Source organism: Macrobrachium nipponense, chromosome 40 (assembly GCF_015104395.2).
Source record: "Macrobrachium nipponense isolate FS-2020 chromosome 40, ASM1510439v2, whole genome shotgun sequence".
NCBI classification, from domain to species: Eukaryota; Metazoa; Arthropoda; class Malacostraca; order Decapoda; family Palaemonidae; genus Macrobrachium; species Macrobrachium nipponense.
The window spans coordinates 11,275,624-11,293,998 of NC_061101.1; the positions used below are offsets into that span (position 1 = coordinate 11,275,624).

Sequence of the window (18,375 nt, forward strand, 5' to 3'; positions counted from 1 at the left end):
TCTTAGTTTCGTAATTCTCCATCTTATTGCAACTCATAATTTCTTCAATCACAGGTAATTTCCGTCCTGTTGATCGTAATAGCGGGAGCAGAGCTGATATGGGCTATAGTGTTATCAGCTCAAGGATTCCCTCTTCCTTCCAATGAATATTTAGCTCCCGTTATTCTTATGTCTTCTTATGTAAGTATGTCGTGTTTTTTTACCTTTTAATTTACCATTTACTTTTCGTTCTTTAGTAACGTGTTGCTGCTATACGAAGATAGTGAATGCTAGACTCAATGAATGAAAATCAGGCTAACGTCTGGCAGGCTTCTCTGTGCAAATTCTTTGGCCCTAGGCCTATCACTTAGCGGCTGTCTTAGGCTGCATGCGCATGCTTCTAGCCATCAGTCATAAAGTTAACTTGTTTGTGCTTAGTATTTGTATAAATACTTTATACTCTGTCGTAACTCAAGCAATTGTGTGCGCTATGGAAGCTCCATTACATATATTTGCAGTCTGAAAACAGTATATTTGCGTTGAGTTTTAGCACAAACACATTTATGCTTAGTAATGTCGCAAACATATTTTATCTATTCCTTTCGCTATCGCAGATTTAATCATAGATATATATATCTCTGGATTTAATCGTGAATCATAGTTTGTATTGAAGCTGAGAATGGGAGTGGAGTGAGATAGTCAAGAAAAGTCTGGTAAATGTGTTGCGATCAGACCAGACCTTTTTGCTTATGTCACTTTATTTTTGAGATTTTTTTTCTCTCTCCCATCTTGGTCTATTTATTCCTCTACTACTAAAAAAAGCTTTGGAATTTTTAACCGTGCTTTGTCATGACACCATAAATTTTTTTACATTAAAGAGGTATATTTATAACTTAACTACAAAATACATAAAAATGTTTTAGTCTTGTATTCATGTTACAGTAGCGTGTTCATGCACAGCTTAAGATTAGGTACCTGTGTAGTATTAATATGTTTTTATATAACCTCATTATTGATGTTTTCATTTTACACATCAACTCGTAAGTTGTGTGTGATGTTAGCATGTGAGAGAGAGAGAGAGAGAGAGAGAGAGAGAGAGAGAGAGAGAGAGACGGTCTTTGTTTCTTGTTAGCGTGTTTTCAGGAGCAGTTCCATGCGTCTTAGTAAATTGACCAGGCGATAATAATGTGTCTTTCTTATTAGTAAAAATCATGCGATGTTGCGTTTAATAAGGTTTCGTTTAGGGAGGGTTGGCGAGAATTAAGCTGATTAACTTTCACCCATCTCGTATCTATCTTAAAACACTAAATATGACCAATATACCATCGGTAGTAGTAGTAGTAGTAGTAGTAGTAGTAGTAGTAGAAGGCAGGGATTGCCTTTGAAACAGCTCTGAAGCATTTTGTTTTACGAATTGTTGTTTCTAAATCATAAGTTTGCTTCATAGTACTGACATATTAGTTAAGGTTTTGAATTACGCCATTTTTAAATATACCACAGGTGAACAAAATATTTGCATTAGGCTTTAATTAATCACAGGTAATTTAAATAATGTATCCAGTTCATATAGTATAGGTATTGGTAGCAAGTCTCTGAATCAATTCATTGTAGATGTTACAAGTCTTCTTCCATTTATTCCATAATTTATAGTCACCCTTAACAGTCTGTTTGCTGTTATGAATAGCAAATATTTCTCTATTTACACTGCAATGAATTAACTAAAGAGCACTGAAGTTGTTTAGTATGTCTTAAGTTGAAATCCCCTTTTTGTAATGTTGTAAGCATATACAGTAATCTCACTTTTTCTTTCTCATTTGTATTTCTGTATATATTTTCATGATTCATTTAATTTAAATTTCAATTTATACACTGCAGGCACTACAGCTAGGCCTAGTACTTTTGGGACGGCATCATGGTGAGAAGAGCAGCGGTATCATATACTGCTTTTGGGCAGCGCTGGTTTTGTGCGGTGTGCCACAGTTCATTACAACTGTCATATACACAGTTCACAGAGTGAGTGCCATTATTGTTGTTCTAACCAGTTTTCTGTTATATTCTACTTGTGTCCTTTTTCTTTCATTGAAAGTTGCAAGTCCCTTAAGTGGAGCATATTTAAAAGATCATTTCTGGGCTCAGCCGTGTCGCTCCGTGAAATATGTCTCCCTGTGGTAGTGTTTAACACTCGCCCCAGTTTTATACCAACACCTTTTTATAGGTGAGCGAGTCAGAGGCTTCTGACATGTCCAATTTAGCAGTTCTATGGTATTATAGCAATATTTTACTAGAAATAGTGCTAAGGAGACATATTTCACTGGCGACACAGCTTCCTCGCCCAGAAATAGATTTTTCCTACGTCAAAATCCCTTATTAAACCAATATCCATAGCCATATATAAGTAAATATGCTTCATCTCTCCCACGAGAAAATATTATTATTTAATCATTTGGATAATTAAGCCTTCTTTTTATACATTCAACTTCCCTGCCAGATATATACTTAGCTATAGACTCCGTCGTCTCCGACAGAATTTCAAATTTCGCGGCACACGCTACCGGTAGGTCAGGTGATCTACCGCCCTGCCCTGGGTGCAGGACTAGGAACCATTCCCGTTTTCTAATCAGAATTCTTCTGTCGCCCGGCCCGGCCATCAACCAAATTGGTTGTGGTTCCTCTCGATTGGTTTTCTTTTTTCACGGCAATTGATCTTCTTGACCGACTTTTGGTGACGTATCTGGATTTGTTGGATTGGCATACGCTTTTGTGGACTGTTTTGAGGACTTAATTTTGGATTTTTCTTTAAAAATGTCTGACTCTGGAATGGTTGTGAGACGTTGTGTGAATGTAGGCTGTAAGGTGAGGTTGCCGAAAGCTTCGGTAGACCCTCACACTGTATGCAAGGTTGCAGGGAGTATGAATGTTCTTTCACTAATACTTGCAAGGAATGTGAGAATTTGAGTGAGAATGAATGGAAGAATCTAACTAATTATTTGAAAAAGTTAGAGAGAGAAAGAGTGAGGAAGGCTTCTTATAGAAGTTTAAGTAGTTCGAGATCTGAACTAATTTCCTAGCTTGGGATCTTCCCCAAGGGTAAGTATTGCTACTTCTCCTTCCATTGCAGCCCCTTCTCCTATTCCAGAACCTGTAGATTCAGCGAAAGAACTTGCGGATCTAAAGCAGCCTTCAAGTTGATGGAAAACAAAATGGCTGCCCTACAAGGTAAGGCTAGTGATTTTTCAGTGGACAGTGATATGAGTGTCCCCAGTGTAGTGGAGGGGGCATCTGGTCGCTCGCAACGCTCCTAGGTCTAGACCTCTTCCAAGCTCACATGCCCAGAGGAGAAGGAATGTCGAAAACCGAAAGGAGGTTTGTGGAGAATCCCCACCGATCAGGTGTCCCTTCGGCAGTTTCTGTGACACCCCAGACTGCCAAGGATCGCTATTGCAAAAGCGTCCTGCGTGAGTGTTTTTTCGTCGTCGGGATCTTCATCTCCGAGACGTGATTGGAGGATTCAGATCGCTCTCGACCACTCAAGAGGAGTTGGAAGGCTCCGACGATTGACTCGAGCCCAGAAAACTTCCCTGAGGAGTCTCCTTCGGGAGTTAAGAAGAACAAGAAGAGCCATTCTTTCAACCAGAGTGAGAAGGAGTCAGGAGGTGGAGGCTATGGACTCCTCCCCTCCTCCTTCCCCTCCTCCCGAAGAGGATAAAGAGGAGGCTACGAAGAGGTTCATGATGGCTATGCAAGAACAGATTTCGTCTTTTGTAGGAGTCCTTTCAAAGGAGCCTCCTAGAAGGAAAGACTCTTCCCTTCCGATCAAAAGATCCTCCAGACGTATGGAGGTATCGGCCGCCAGGATCAATGCTCCTACTCGAGGTGAGGCTTCCTGTACGAACGTGGATGAACCGATCAGTCGTCTCTGGCACCGGCCAGGAGTGAGGAGTCAACCCAGGAGGCAGGAGCCAAGAGCCAGGAGTGAGGAGTCACCCAGGAGGCAAGGAGCCAAGAGCCAGGAGTGTGGAGTCATCCAGGCAGGAGGAAAAAGGAGTCCAGGAGCAAGAGCAGGAGGCAGGAGGCAAGGAGTCAGGAGTCAGGAGTCAGGAGTCAGGAGTCAGGAGCAGGAGTCAGGAGTCAGGAGTCAGGAGTCAGGAGGCAGGAGGCAGGAGTCAAGAGGCAGGAGTCAGGAGGCAGGAGTCAGGAGGCAGGAGCCAGGAGGCAGGAGCCAGGAGTCAGGAGCCAGGAGTCCGGAGTCAGGAGGCAGGAGGCGAGGAGTCGGAGGCAAGAGTCAAAGAGCCAGGAGGCAGGAGTCAGGAGCAAGAGTCAAGAGCCAGGAGGCAGGAGTCGGAGACTCTTTCCTGGAATTTATGACTCTTCTCCAAATAGAAGCTCCTCTCCTTCAGATCGTAGGAGGTCTTGGAAGGACTCTCCCTCCAAACGAGAGCTTTCTCCTTCGTCTGATCGAGGTTTAGACGATTTGTCTGATGACGAACCTCCTGCAAATGAAGGACTCTCGAATTATAAGGTCTTAGCCTCATTGTTGCTACAAGAGTTTGGAGACTCTCTTAGTCCGGCGGCTCCTCCTTCTCCTCGTTCTCTCTTTTCGAGCTCGGCTACGGCAAAATCTTCGGCCTTTCTGAAAATGAAGCCTGCAATTTCGATGAAGAAGGCACTCCATTCTTTAGATTCTTGGATGGACAAGAAGAAAGAGTGGGAAAGACTGTATTCTGCATGCCTCCTTCCAAACTCCATGGAAAGAGAGGTATTTGGTATGGGACAGGAGAGACTATGGGTCTTTCTCTTCCTGCCTCGGCAGATGCGGACTTTTCCAATTAGTGGGAGGCCTCTAGACGTCACTCCTTAGGATCGGTCAGATCAACGTGGAGCACTTCGGAGTTGAACCACTTTCTAAAGGGACTTTTTGTCACTTTAGAGGTGTTCAACTTTCTGGATTGGTCACTCGGAGTTCTGGCCAACAAATCTAAAGATCCGGAGTTTCTTAAAAACCCAGAGATTCTCCATAGCGTCCTGTCTTGCATGGACAAGGCAGTACAGGACGGTTCGGGAGAAGTGGCTTCCCTTGTTTTTTGGTGGCTGGTCTTCTGAAGAAGAGATCAGTATATGGATCCCTATTATCAAAAGGGGTTTCTCCGAGCCAGAGGACTGCCTTTATTGTTCGCCCCTCTCGTCGGATCACTGTTTCCTTCTCAGTTAGTGAAGGATATATCTCGCTCGCTAACTGAAGGAAGGCGACAAACAGGGACCTACTAGTACAAACGTCCAAGAAAGGACGCCCAGTAGTGTCGACGATTAAGAAGGACTCTCGTCCTCCTCAGCAGCCCTTTCGTGGAGGTGCAGCGGCTCGTCCCCCTGCCAGAAAGAAGAGCTCTGACAAGAGAGGAAGGTCTTCCTTTAGACCTTTCAAGAAAACCAATGACTTGTTGCTCCTTCAAGCACCAGTGGGCGCCAGACTCCTGAACTTTGCAGGAGTATGGGCAAAAAAGGGGAGCCGACCCTTGGTCAGTGTCGGTCCTAAAGAAAGGATACGTAATCCCCTTCGAGGACAGCCCTCCCCTAACATCTACGCCTCGGGAACTGTCAGCGAGGTACAGAGACCCTGTAATGAGAAAGACTCTCCTTCAAATGTGGGAAAAGGAGGCATCGAACTTGTGCAGGATCCACACTCCCCGCGGGATTTTACAATCGCCTTTTTCTAGTACCAAAGGCATCGAGGGTGGAGACCAGTACTGGACGTACGCGCTCTGAATCGCTTTTGTTCAGAAAAAGAAGTTCCGCATGGAAACGGCCGCTTCAGTAATGTCGGCTCTTCGTCCAGGAGATTGGATGGTCTCTCTGGACTTGCAAGATGCGTATTTCCACGTTCCCATTCACCATTTGTCAAAGAAATATCTTCGGTTTGTAATAGGAGACAAGATTTTTCAATTCAGGGCTCTGTGCTTCGGTCTGTCTACAGCTCCGCAGGTATTCACCAACCTGATGGCGAATGTGGCAAGATGGCTTCACCTAGAGGGAATAAACATCTCCCTCTACTTAGACGACTGGCTGATCAGGGCCAAGTCGGAGATTCAGTGCTTGGAGGACTTATCAGTAACAAGAAACATGATAGAATCGCTGGGATTACTCGTGAACCTCGAGAAGTCGCAGCTGATCCCCAGCCAGAGCTTGGTCTATCTGGGGATTCAGATGGATTCTCGGGGTTTTCGAGTATTTCCTTCGCGAGAGAAAGAATCACTCGAGGTTTGTCGAAAATCTCGAGCTTCTTAGAGAGAAAGAACAGTTCAGCGAGGGATTATCTGAGCCTTTTAGGGACCCTGTCCTCACTAGAAAAGTTCTTCTCTCTGGGGAGGCTTCACCTTCGCCCTCTTCAGTTTTTCCTGAAAGGGGTGTGGAGTTGGAAGACGGGACAACTCTCGGACATCTTCCCGCTTCCACAAGAGATAAAAGATCACTTGAAGTGGTGGATCCTTCCTCTTCAAAAGAACGAAGGCGTATCGCTTGCCCTGCAGAACCCAGACAAGTGTTATATTCCGACGCTTCGGAGTCGGGATGGGGAGCGACGCTAGGAGCAAGGGAGGTGTCAGGCACCTGGACAAAGGAAACAGTGTCCTGGCACATCAATTGCAAGGAACTAGTGGCCATACACCTAGCCTTAAAGTTCTTCGAAGAGATAGTCAGAGGCGGGGTGATACAGATAAACTCGGACAACACCACGGCTCTGGCTTACATACGCAAGCAGGGAGGCACGCACTCTTTCTCCCTCTTTCAGTTAACAAAACACCTGTTAACCTGGACAGAAGAAAGAGGCATAACTCTCCTCACAAGATTTGTACAAGGGATAAAGAATGTGAGAGCGGACAGACTGAGCAGGAGGAATCAGGTCCTTCCCACAGAATGGATCTACACGAAGAAGTGTCTCGAAGTCTTTGGTCCCTGTGGGGGAGACCTCACATAGACCTGTTTGCGACGTTCCTCTCCAAAAGAGTAGAGATCTTTTGCTCTCTAGTGGAAGATCCGAGAGCCTTCGCAATAGACGCGTTTCTCCTGGATTGGTCGGGTGTGGACGCCTACGCCTTTCCCCCGTTCAAGATCCTGGGGGAAGTGCTCAGGAAGTTCGTAGCTTCAAAGAGCACGAAGTTGACACTAATAGCCCCATTTTGGCCAGCCCAGGAATGGTTCACGGAGGTACTGGAGTGGATAGTGGACTTCCCCAGATCTCTTCCAAACAGACCAGATCTACTCAGACAACCCCACTTCGAGAGGTTTCATCACAAAACCTCCCAGGTCTCGCTCTGACTGCCTTTCGACTATCGAAAGACTTGTCAGAGCGAGGGCTTTTCTCCGCAAGGCTGCGGGCTCTATCGCTAGAGCCCGCAGAGCTTCGACGAGAAGAGTATACCAATCGAAGTGGGAAGTCTTTAGGAGGTGGTGTAAGAGTCAGAAGCTGTCCTCCTCCAGTACCTCTATAGTGAATATTGCCGATTTCCTCCTCTTTCTGAGAGAGGAATCTCACCTATCTGTCTCAACAATAAAGGGATACAGAAGCATGCTGTCTTCAGTATTTAGAAATCGAGGGCTAGATATTGCAGACAACAAAGATCTACACGATCTAATTAGATCCTTTGAAACTTCAAAAGCAGCAACTCCTAGAACACCTAGTTGGAATCTGGACGTGGTCCTGAAATTCCTTTCATCGGATAAATTCGAGCCTTTACATCTGGCTTCCTTCCGCGACGTCACTAGGAAATGCTTATTCCTGTTGTCTCTCGCTACAGCCAAGAGGACGAGCGAATTGCACGCTCTAGATTCCACAGTGGGGTTCAAAGGAGATGCTGCCATCTGTTCGTTCCAGACAATGTTTCTGGCGAAGAACGAAAACCCGTCAAAACCTTGGCCAGAAGCTTTGAAGTAAAAGGTCTATCTAACCTCGTAGACAGAGAGGTCTCTCTGTCCAGTGAGAGCTCTTAAATTTTCTTAGAGAGGAAGAGACAGATGGGAGCTTGTCAACAAAGTCTTTGGTGTGCTGTGAAGAACCCCAAAAGACTCATGTCCAAGAACGCCTTGGCTTTCTTTGTGAGAAGCGTAATTACGGACGCTCACAAGAACTGCTCGGAAGAATCCTTCGGTCTTCTAAAGGTTAAGACCCATGAGGTGAGAGCAGTAGCAACGTCCTTGGCGTTCCAAAAGAATATGTCTCTTAAAAATATCATTGAGACTACGTATTGGAGGTGCAATTCATTTGTTTGCATCTCATTATCTGAAGGATGTGAGAGTGACCTATGAGAAGTGCTTCTCTCTAGGTCCATTTGTATCAGCAGATACAGTGCTGGGTCTTGGAGCAAAGACTGATCCTTAAAATATTTTGAATTTTATCGTACATAAACCCTCTTGTCAGATATGTGCTTGGTTTTCTATTAGCAAGCTCACGGAGTCGCACGGGCGCATAGTGTCATTGCTGGTAGGGGATCAAGGTATGTATGGCTAGTCGGGGAGTACAAAATTTTTTGTATATTTTGTATAAATGAAAGTGTAATTATGTTTCGAGTTTTTGGTTGTTTGTAAGGAGTTCGGGGATAACTCCTTGCAATCTTAGAACTAACATGGATGTTAGGATCAGGTGATCGGGATCGGTGTTGTGCTCCTTGAACAAGGTGTATGTCATGTTAGTGGAATAGCACCCAATGACAAAGGCCTTTAGGCTCTGCCGAGTAAGTGGATAAGAACCCATTGGCAGACCCACAAGAACTCTTAGCCATAGATCAATATCTCGCTGAGGCTCTTGAGGCTAAGCAGACTCCAAGGCAGTAGCCGCGAAGTCTTCAGCCTAATAATGGTAGGAACCAAGGTTTATTAATACCTACAACATATGTTGTTTACCTGTCTATTTCAGTAGTTAGCTGTCTCTTACCCACCACCAGTGGGTGCTAATCAGCTAAGTATATATCTGGCAGGGAAGTTGAATGTATAAAAATGATATTGTCATGTTACAATAAAGTTTTATACATACTTACCTGACAAGATATATACGATTAATGGCCACCCAGCCTCCCCGCAGGAGACAGGTGGAAGAGAAAAATTCTGATTAGAAAACGGGAATGGTTCCTAGTCCTGCCACCCAGGGCAGGGCGGTAGATCACCTGACCTACCGGTAGCGTGTGCCGCGAAATTTGAAATTCTGTCGGAGACGACGTAGTCTATAGCTAAGTATATATCTGTCAGGTAAGTATGTATAAAACTTTATTGTAACATGACAATATCATTTTTACATAATTATGTGTATGATTGCTGCTGTGGACTTCATTATCCATTTTTGCAATCACATTATTCAGGAGCTATTGGCATCTTTACAAAGGCTTTCATCAGCAAGTTTATTTTTCATCTCAATAAGTGAATGTTTGGAAACAAAAGGGTAAAATCTTATGAAGCTCCTCTCTTTAAGTGGAAAGGTTTATACAGTTGAATAATACAAAGAAATGTAAGTACTGTATGTATAGTTTCTTATTTTATTTTTTTTATTTTCCAGAATGACCAGCTACATGTTCTTCTGGTGGTGACCTTCCTGTTACAATACATTGGTGCTATTGCCCTGTTTATTGTTAACTGTTTTGCAGACAATCCACCTGAGACCAAGTGGTTCAATAAATCTAAGGTAATTTTTAGTATTTTCCTATTAAGTATACTATAATGACAAATTTATGCGAAAGTACAGATGAAATAAATAATGATAGCATTCATATTACAATAGAGAGTGTTACTAATCTAATTTTATTGATGTAACTTTATTCTCTTTATTGAAATTCAAATCTGTTAATTCAAGTAAAGTACATACATGTACGTATAGAAGGTTTCTCATTATAGAAAGATTTCATGAATCTGATATCTAAGAAATCATATATTTGATAATGATGTATTATCTTTGCCATTTCACGACCTTTATGTCTAAGAAATCTATCCTTTACAATTTTGAGACCTCCATATCTAAGAGATCTTACTTTTTCAGAGTTCCTTTCCTGAGTACGATGCATCTTTTATAAGCAGAATGACCTTCCACTGGGCAAATGGAATGGTCTGGCGAGGTTACAAGACCAATTTAAAAAACAGATGATCTCTGGGAGCTTCCAAGTCGCATTTGCACCACAAATCTAGACAGAGAGTGGGAGATCGCATGGCAAAGTGAGCTCTCTGCATTACGTACGTATTGTTGTAGTACCATATCTTTTGATGTCGTCCCTTTGGAATATAGTTATGATCATCTTTAAATATTCACGCTTCAAAAGGCAATAAGCACAACATGAAATGACCATTTACTTTATCTTACATAATACTACCTGCTAATGTATATCAATTCATTCTGTTTATAAGAAATCTATTCGTATCTTTAAACTGAGTCACTATTTAGGAAACCACATCTGCTACCTTTATTGTTTAATTTTTTTATTCATTATTGTCACACCTCAGTTTCCTGTCTGCTTATCCCTCACTTCCCAATCTCTTCTTCTTGTAGTCTATTCATTACCTGATGTTTATCCTAAAAATCTTTCCATTGCAATTTCCACACTGCCTCCTGTGCTTTTCTATGTAAAGGTACTTATACTACTGTGATTTTGTTTTCATATAAGTACCCATTACCTCTTTACTTTTAATGTCATTTGTTTTCTAATACAATCAAAACATATTTCTAAGTTCCTTCAAATGAATTGCTTTCATAAAGAATGAATTTTTTTCTTGCATTAAGTTTAAGATCGGCGTGTAGGGTATAAATTTTGTGTGAATTTTACCAAATTTGAATTCCCGAAAAACTTTCTGAAAAAAGCCAAGTTTACATTTGGTTTTAGAAAAATCAAAATTTGTCAAGTGGTTATAATCTCTTGTGAATGTTGAATATTTTTATTTACCTTAAGTGGTAAACAGTTGTACTTTTGTGTTAATTGCAATTTGAAGTTCTTGTACATTGCTCTGGATGATACGGTGTATGTTGGCTTATCCTTTATGAATTATAGTTGAGATTAGATCCATAAAGTAGCATGAAAGCAACCAGTGTCTTACAAAGTCTTACTTTATTTCTTAGGCAGAAAAAAATACCTGGAGATGATGTATCTGCTCTACCTAAAGTATCTGTGTTACACCGTTTTGTTAAGGCTGTTCTTTTTACCATTCTTTATGGCGACACTCTTATACATAGCATCAGAGTAATGGTTTTTGCTACTCCTCGACTTCTAAGGTAATGTCATTTTTGCTGTAAACTTTAATCACTCAAAAAAAAAAAAACTTGATATGGTCTATACATAATTTCTGAATTCTTTTTTTTTTTTAGATTACCATGTAAGAGTTAATGTTCCTGTTAATGCTTTACTGATATATATATTTAATTACTTTATATTTATAAATAATTAGTTACTTTGTATATATTAATAGCATTTCTTTTCACACAATAGGTTCCATGATTTACTGGTCATTTGTTTTGTTTATTTAAGTCAGTCTTCATTATTGACTAGCATTTAAAATGCTGTTTATTTATACATATACAGTAATGGTATTTCCATGCACTATGCACAGCACAGAATTGTAATTAATGTGTTTTGTCTTCATCTCCAGTGCCCTGATAAGTTTTACTATAGATGGCAGTGAACCAACTTGGCATGGATACTTCTATGCTCTGCTCCTCATGCTAATCACACTTTTGACTACGTTTGTCAAAAACATTTTTTATTACATTGATCAAACCTTGGCGATACAGTTGAGGTCTACCATCATGTCAGCTGTATACCGCAAAGTAAGTTTTAGGCTTTTTCTGTTGTATTACTTTTGCTTGTAGTACAGTATATTACCAATACGTCATTATTACCTTAATTAAAATTGCCCATAGATGTCCCTGAGTTCTGGGTCAGACTGATGCGTCTGATTATTTTACCTGCCATTTTGTACTTCCTTTTGTTATCATTTGTGGCACAAAATAATTTACTTATTTTAAACATAATGTTGTAGTAACCAAAGTTATATATGCCTATAGCAGCACTTAAAAAAGCAAATCGAGTACTGTACTGTATGCACAGCTAATCTTAACGCTGTTGTCACTCAGATCTTGAGCTGTTGATTGAAGTGCCATAATGTCTTTACTGTTTGGTATTTAAGAGATTTTTCCTCTTAAAACGAGTATTTATTACTGTATATGCATTTGCATTCATATATTTATGTGTAATCCTTAGATTTGTGGGAAAATGGAGCACACTTTTGCTGACAACCATGTAATATTACTGTATAAAAAGCAAAATATAATTCCTTTGTTCTTATGTCTTGCACCTAAGGCAATTACAACAGGAACATATATACATAGATAAATAATCAAAGAATTTATTTATTTGAAAAAATTTTAACTACAGTGTACTAGCATGTATGTATATACAGTACATTTCATTAGTGTTATGCAATGTATAGTATGTTTATATACAGTACATTCATTAGTGTTAAGAATGTTGCCTTTTTTCTACAAGCAATATTTCTACAGGCCTTGCTGTTGTCCAATAGTTCTCGCAGAGAATCTACAGTGGGAGAAATTGTAAATCTTATGTCAATCGATTCCCAGCGCTTAAGTGATACGCTGTTGTACATAAACCTAGCTTGGGGTGCACCGATTGTGATAAGCGTAGCCCTATATGAGCTCTGGCAGCTACTGGGTAAGGATATTTAGGTTTTGGGATGTTTTACTACTGTACTGAGTATTAGATATACAATAACAGAGTTGGTGGTTTATTTCATATTGTATTAAAGTAGTTATTAAACAATATTGTATCACTGAGCCACATTTTATGACTAAAGATTCAGCCAAGGATTTACTTTTTGAAAGATAAAATTTGAAGGAAAGTAAAAAGTAGGCAACCAGATTGTTTGTTTCAAAACATAGCCATTTATCCTGGAGCAGTAATGGATTTCTTTTTGCTTTTTATATTTTCATAGAAATCTTCAAATTTCAGGTTAACACGGTACAGTAGACAAGCTTTATCTTTTTTTTCCCTTGGTTTTAGGTCCATCTGTGCTGTCAGGGCTTGCTGTACTTATTCTTTTGATCCCCATAAACAGTGTAGTAGCCAACAAAATAAAAATCTTCAGACATCACAAATGAAATTTTTAAGGATAAGAGAATAAAGTTACTTAATGAAATCATAAATGGTATTAGGTAAGCAGTTGCTATTGTAATAGTTATTTGCTAATTTACTGACCATAGTCCTTATGTTTTTATCTAATCTGAAACAATTGTTAAATTAGTTGATAGTCCACACCGAACTGATAGCCTCCAAAAATTAGTTACAGTGCATTTGATCAGAATTTATTTCTTTATCTTATAAATTTTTTTTATATTGCAGGTACTTAAATTATATGCTTGGGAGGGATCATTTGCCAAACAAGGTGGGAAGTGATTAGAAAAGATGAAATAAGCGTTCTCAGGAAGTCTGCATATTTTCAAGCTTTTGCAAGTTTTGTGTGTGGTTAGCAACTCCGTATTTGGTAAGCTTATTTTTTTACAGCCAGTTAAATTCTTTAAAGAACAATAATTTTTAGTATCATGCTACTTTAATACCTATTTTCTTTATTAGTACTGTATGTACTCTACTATATTTTTTTGTAAATTGAACAATTTTTATTATGCATAGCAAGAAATTTAAGTTTGGATTTATCCTGCACTGCCATGTATTTATCACTGTCATTGTTATGTAAGTAGTATACTCTGTCGACACTAATCATTTTACAAAGTTAAGACACGAGCATTCAGAAACTCCAACCATCTACTACCTAGGCTGAGAAATCCAACTGCTAAAAGTTCCCTCCTTCCTAAATGTAACATAACTGTTTCTCCCAAACTCAAATCATTTGTTACCATTTGTAAGGCTCACACTTTGTCAAGTTTTTGAAGAAATCCATATACTGTAAAACTTTTTGCATGGAGGTAAAAATAGAAGCCGTAGTACTTTAAATTTCATGATTCTTACCTTGCAGGTAGCCCTGGGGATCTTTTGCTACATTTGTAATGGTGTCAGAGGAAAATGTATTAGATGCCAAGACAGCATTTGTAGCCATTTCGCGCTTCAACATAATGAGGATGCCCATCACACAGTTGCCTGCTTCAATTGCTCAGGCAATCCAGGTAATTTAGCTCATGTTGTTTTGTAATGTAGTGTTGGCCTAGTCTCTTTCTCTCTCCTTTGGCTATGTCATTCCATTTCCTCATGTTAGTAGTATACTGACACTTCACAAAGTAAAGAGCCTTACTAGTAGTACTAATTATAAGTGCTTTCTGGTATTAATCACTATGTATAGCCATTATTAACTTAAAGAAAAAAGTTGCATAATTTGAATTCTAATAAATTACAAGGAGACAGAGTTAAAATATATAGTACAACTTGTCATATGCAGCTCATGAGCTATATACAACCTCTGTCATATGTAGCTTATGACCATTTATACTTCATCCAACACCATGTGATTCAAAGGACTTCTATGAAATTCCAACCACTCTTGCATTTCTGGGTGTTATGTTCACAAATAAAAAACTCATTTGCAACCTCCTGTTCGCCCCAGGAACCATACCGACACCTTAATAAAGGTGAGCAAACCAGAATATTTCTGGTATATCGAATTTAGCAGTTCTCTGGTATTATAACAATATTTTACCTTAGAAATAGTGCTAAAGGAACCTATTTCATTGGGCGACACGGCTCCTCGCCCAGAAATAGATTTTTCCTACTTTTTTTTTGTAGTTTTTTTATTTGAGTCCCATCTCTCTATATATATGATTCATTCTATTAAGCAACCTTTATAAATCTTGTGTTGTTTTGCTGATTAATACAGCATCCTCTGCATATTATAAGTCTGTCAACTTTCTGTTACATATTGCTCAGACCTAAGCCTTCTATTAAGATTGTTTTACCAAAAAATGAGTTAATGTATTTGACTGTCCTAATGTCGAAAAAAATTAATAACTATTCAATATGAATTATTAATGAAAGGAAGAATTTTATATTAATGTACTGTGGTGATTATTTTACTTTCATTTCCAGGCTAATGTAGCGCTGAAGAGATTGGGTAAATATTTTGGGTCTTCAAATATCGATTTAAGTGCTGTCTGTCAAGACGCAGACGAAAGTAAGTACATTATTTTTTGTGTTATGCTGTAATTTATATCCATGCATTACTGGATGCAAATTCTTACCGTGTACAAACTTCATGTAAAGCAGTGCTGTATTATCGAACACAGAGCAACCTTTTTCACACACAGCAGCCAGCTAGCTGAGTGAGAGATGAGTTTAATCTTTTTCTTCGGTAAATACTATCACAGTTACTGGGGGAAACCATATACTGTCTGCATTATACTTATTTTTCTTTTTTGTTGGTTTCTTAATATTTGCCTTTTTGGATAAATTAAATACAAGTTACCTGTATGCGTATGATGACTGCAGAAAAGTGCTAGATATTTTTTTTTATTGCTCTTTATTAGCGTGTTATAAACTGTATTGAGGCCAGAGATCTCTTAAGTTGCTTTGGTACTTAATACCCTGTGTTCTACTTACTGGCCTTTGGCCACATGATTTACAGTACATTCTGTATTTTTGTTGATTTATTTTTGTTTAGTGTACAGTGTATTTATCCTTGTATCAGTGAAAGCCCCTTTTGTAAGTTGAGTCTACAGATTACCTCTCAGGCATTTTTTCTGGCCAGAGGTTAACATCACATGCTCCCTATACTCTGTTTTTTTTTTCCATCTGTCCATCCGCCTGTGGTGTTTGCGTATGGTAACACTGCTTCCCGGGCTTTACATAGTTACATTGCTTACATTCAACAATAACAATAATATCCTATTTCGAATATTAACGGTGTAATTCGCATACTGTAATTGATTAAAACACTTTTCAGTTGCAAATTTACTCCCAGATATCCTTTTATTTACCTAAAACTTACACATAGCGTAACTATTTAAAGCCCGTGGACGCAGTGTTACCATGCCGAAACACCACAGGCGGATGGACAGATGGAAAAAACAGAGTAGTATAGGTTTCTTCTAGAGTAAAGATATATAGTGACCAATGCTGAAAGAGAGGGAATCATGAATTCTTTTGGAATTCATTGAAATGATACAAGAGCTATTTTGCCATGAGAGAAATTACATATTTTACTACATGAAGTAATGTATATTATATGCTTGTCAGATGAAGCCAAAATAAGCAAATTAGTAAATGCAGTACTGTGTCAAGATATTGTGTACTGAGCACTGAGCATTGTTATTGTGCGGTCTTTTGTGCCATCTATTTTGAGTTAAATTGTCTGTCAGTAAGTGTAGTAAATATTTTCAGTGATGCTCTGAAAGTGGCTCATCAAAACTTGTAGATCTATCATTAGAATCTTGGTTTCATAAATTTAATTTTATGCCTTTGCATGGTTTTCTAATTCAGAAAACTTTTACGGCTTATACGTAGCTTTAACACAAATTAATTCTGGTATGTTTATCATAATTTTTCAGATTCAGCAGTTGCTGTCCATGGTGGACAGTTCAGTTGGGGTGCAATTAATAATGAAGAACCTTGGACTCTGAAAAATATAGACATGACAGTGTCATATAAGAGCTTGGTTGCTGTGGTTGGTTCTGTTGGGTCTGGTAAAAGCTCTCTCTTTTCAGCCATGTTAGGAGAAATGCAAAAGGAAGCTGGAAGAGTAATCATAAACGTAAGACATTGTTACCTTTTAGTTATCTTTATTTTTATGCTGTGAACCAAGTCAGTAATCAAGACTTCATGGCAATTTTACTCAATTTGATTATGTGAATGGTAGTATCCAGTTTAATTTTTTGTAACATTTCAATTTGTGTTTTGATTTGCGAGGTACCAAAATGAAATTAATCAAGCAATAACATTACCAGAATGCATTTGCAAAATACTGTAGGTAAAATTCTGTCTGTTAATAATGATTTCAAGTTACTCATATGTATTTCCAATGTACGGTATAGGACAATTTTCAACTTTTCCAGTGCAGTGGCATCCTTTACTTTATAGAAAAATCCATATCTTTTCTGAAATATTTCTTTTGCCATAATGTTAATTCGTATATCATATTTTATTTTAAAAGGACCATGGGTGTGGATTCAAAACAATCATCAAATAGTCTTAAAGTTGAAGCTTATTGTTAGATGTTTTTATAGTTTAGTCGAGATCAGCTGATATTCTTGTGAATAGATAATTCATGTATTTACCCAGGTTTTAAATTATAGCACAGGTGCAGAAGAATTCTATACTTAAATGTGGATGAAAAGAATGGCTACTATTCTATTGTGAAATATCCTCTGAGGTATCCTAAACCAGTGCACTAGACCTTACCTAATAAAGGTTATTCGTATTGGAACAGGAGTGTCATGTGGAACTGTCATTAACTGTGCTTAAGATCTGGAGTATTTTTGAAATCATAGAAATATAGATTTATGGATAAAGCAATCTGTCTATAAACTTCAAAATTACCTCTTTTAGACTAGTACATTAGGAATGATTTAAAATCCCTCAGAGGACTGTGCTTTAGTCATTTTTTTTTTTTTCCATTTCAGGGGAGAGTAGCATATGTTTCACAACAGGCCTGGCTCCAGAATGCCACTTTAAAAGATAACATAATCTGGGGGTGAACCACTTGATGAGGAAAAATATCGCAAAGTGATCGAAGCTTGTGCCCTCATGCCAGATCTGGAAATGTTACCTGGAGGAGATTTGACAGAAATTGGAGAAAAGGTATCACTTCATGTTTAAAGGATTTTGCTAATGATTATACTTATCCAAAAGTAAATATATGATATTAGAAAGGTTTAAGTGAATTATTATTAAATAAATAAATAAATGTACCAGGTTAGTTCATTAGTAAATGGACTCTTTCAACACGGGATTAACCTTCAGTTTATAAGAGCTGTGATTTTTTCAGGATAGCCATTGCATTTTATTTCGGCAATGAAACAGAGACCTTTTACATACTATATAATATGAAATATAAAAATCATAGTAAAAAAGACCAGTCACAGAAGTGGACACCATTTTACATTGCTTTCAACATTTTATTTTTAGGGAATAAACCTCAGTGGAGGTCAGAAGCAAAGAATCTCGCTTGCGCGTGCAGCATACAGCAATGCAGAAATAATTCTCTTGGATGATCCTCTGAGTGCAGTGGATGCCCATGTTGGACGACACATTTTTCAGAATCTCATAGGACCCAAGGGCTTAATGACAGGAAAAAGTGAGTGTTGAATTAAAAGCAGGCAAATCTTTATTTGTTTGGGATGACTCCCTGCCCATTCAGCATGCTTTTACGGTTGACAGAGATGGTAGAGCTTGGTATATTACAAGTGGTTATAAAGCCATGTTA

The 18,375-nt window shown here is 38.9% G+C and overlaps 1 pseudogene; it reads left to right on the top strand.

The window, feature by feature from the left end:
• The window catches only part of LOC135211834 (ATP-binding cassette sub-family C member 3-like), a 37,432-nt pseudogene that overhangs the window by 1,140 nt on the left and 17,917 nt on the right, over positions 1–18,375 (top strand).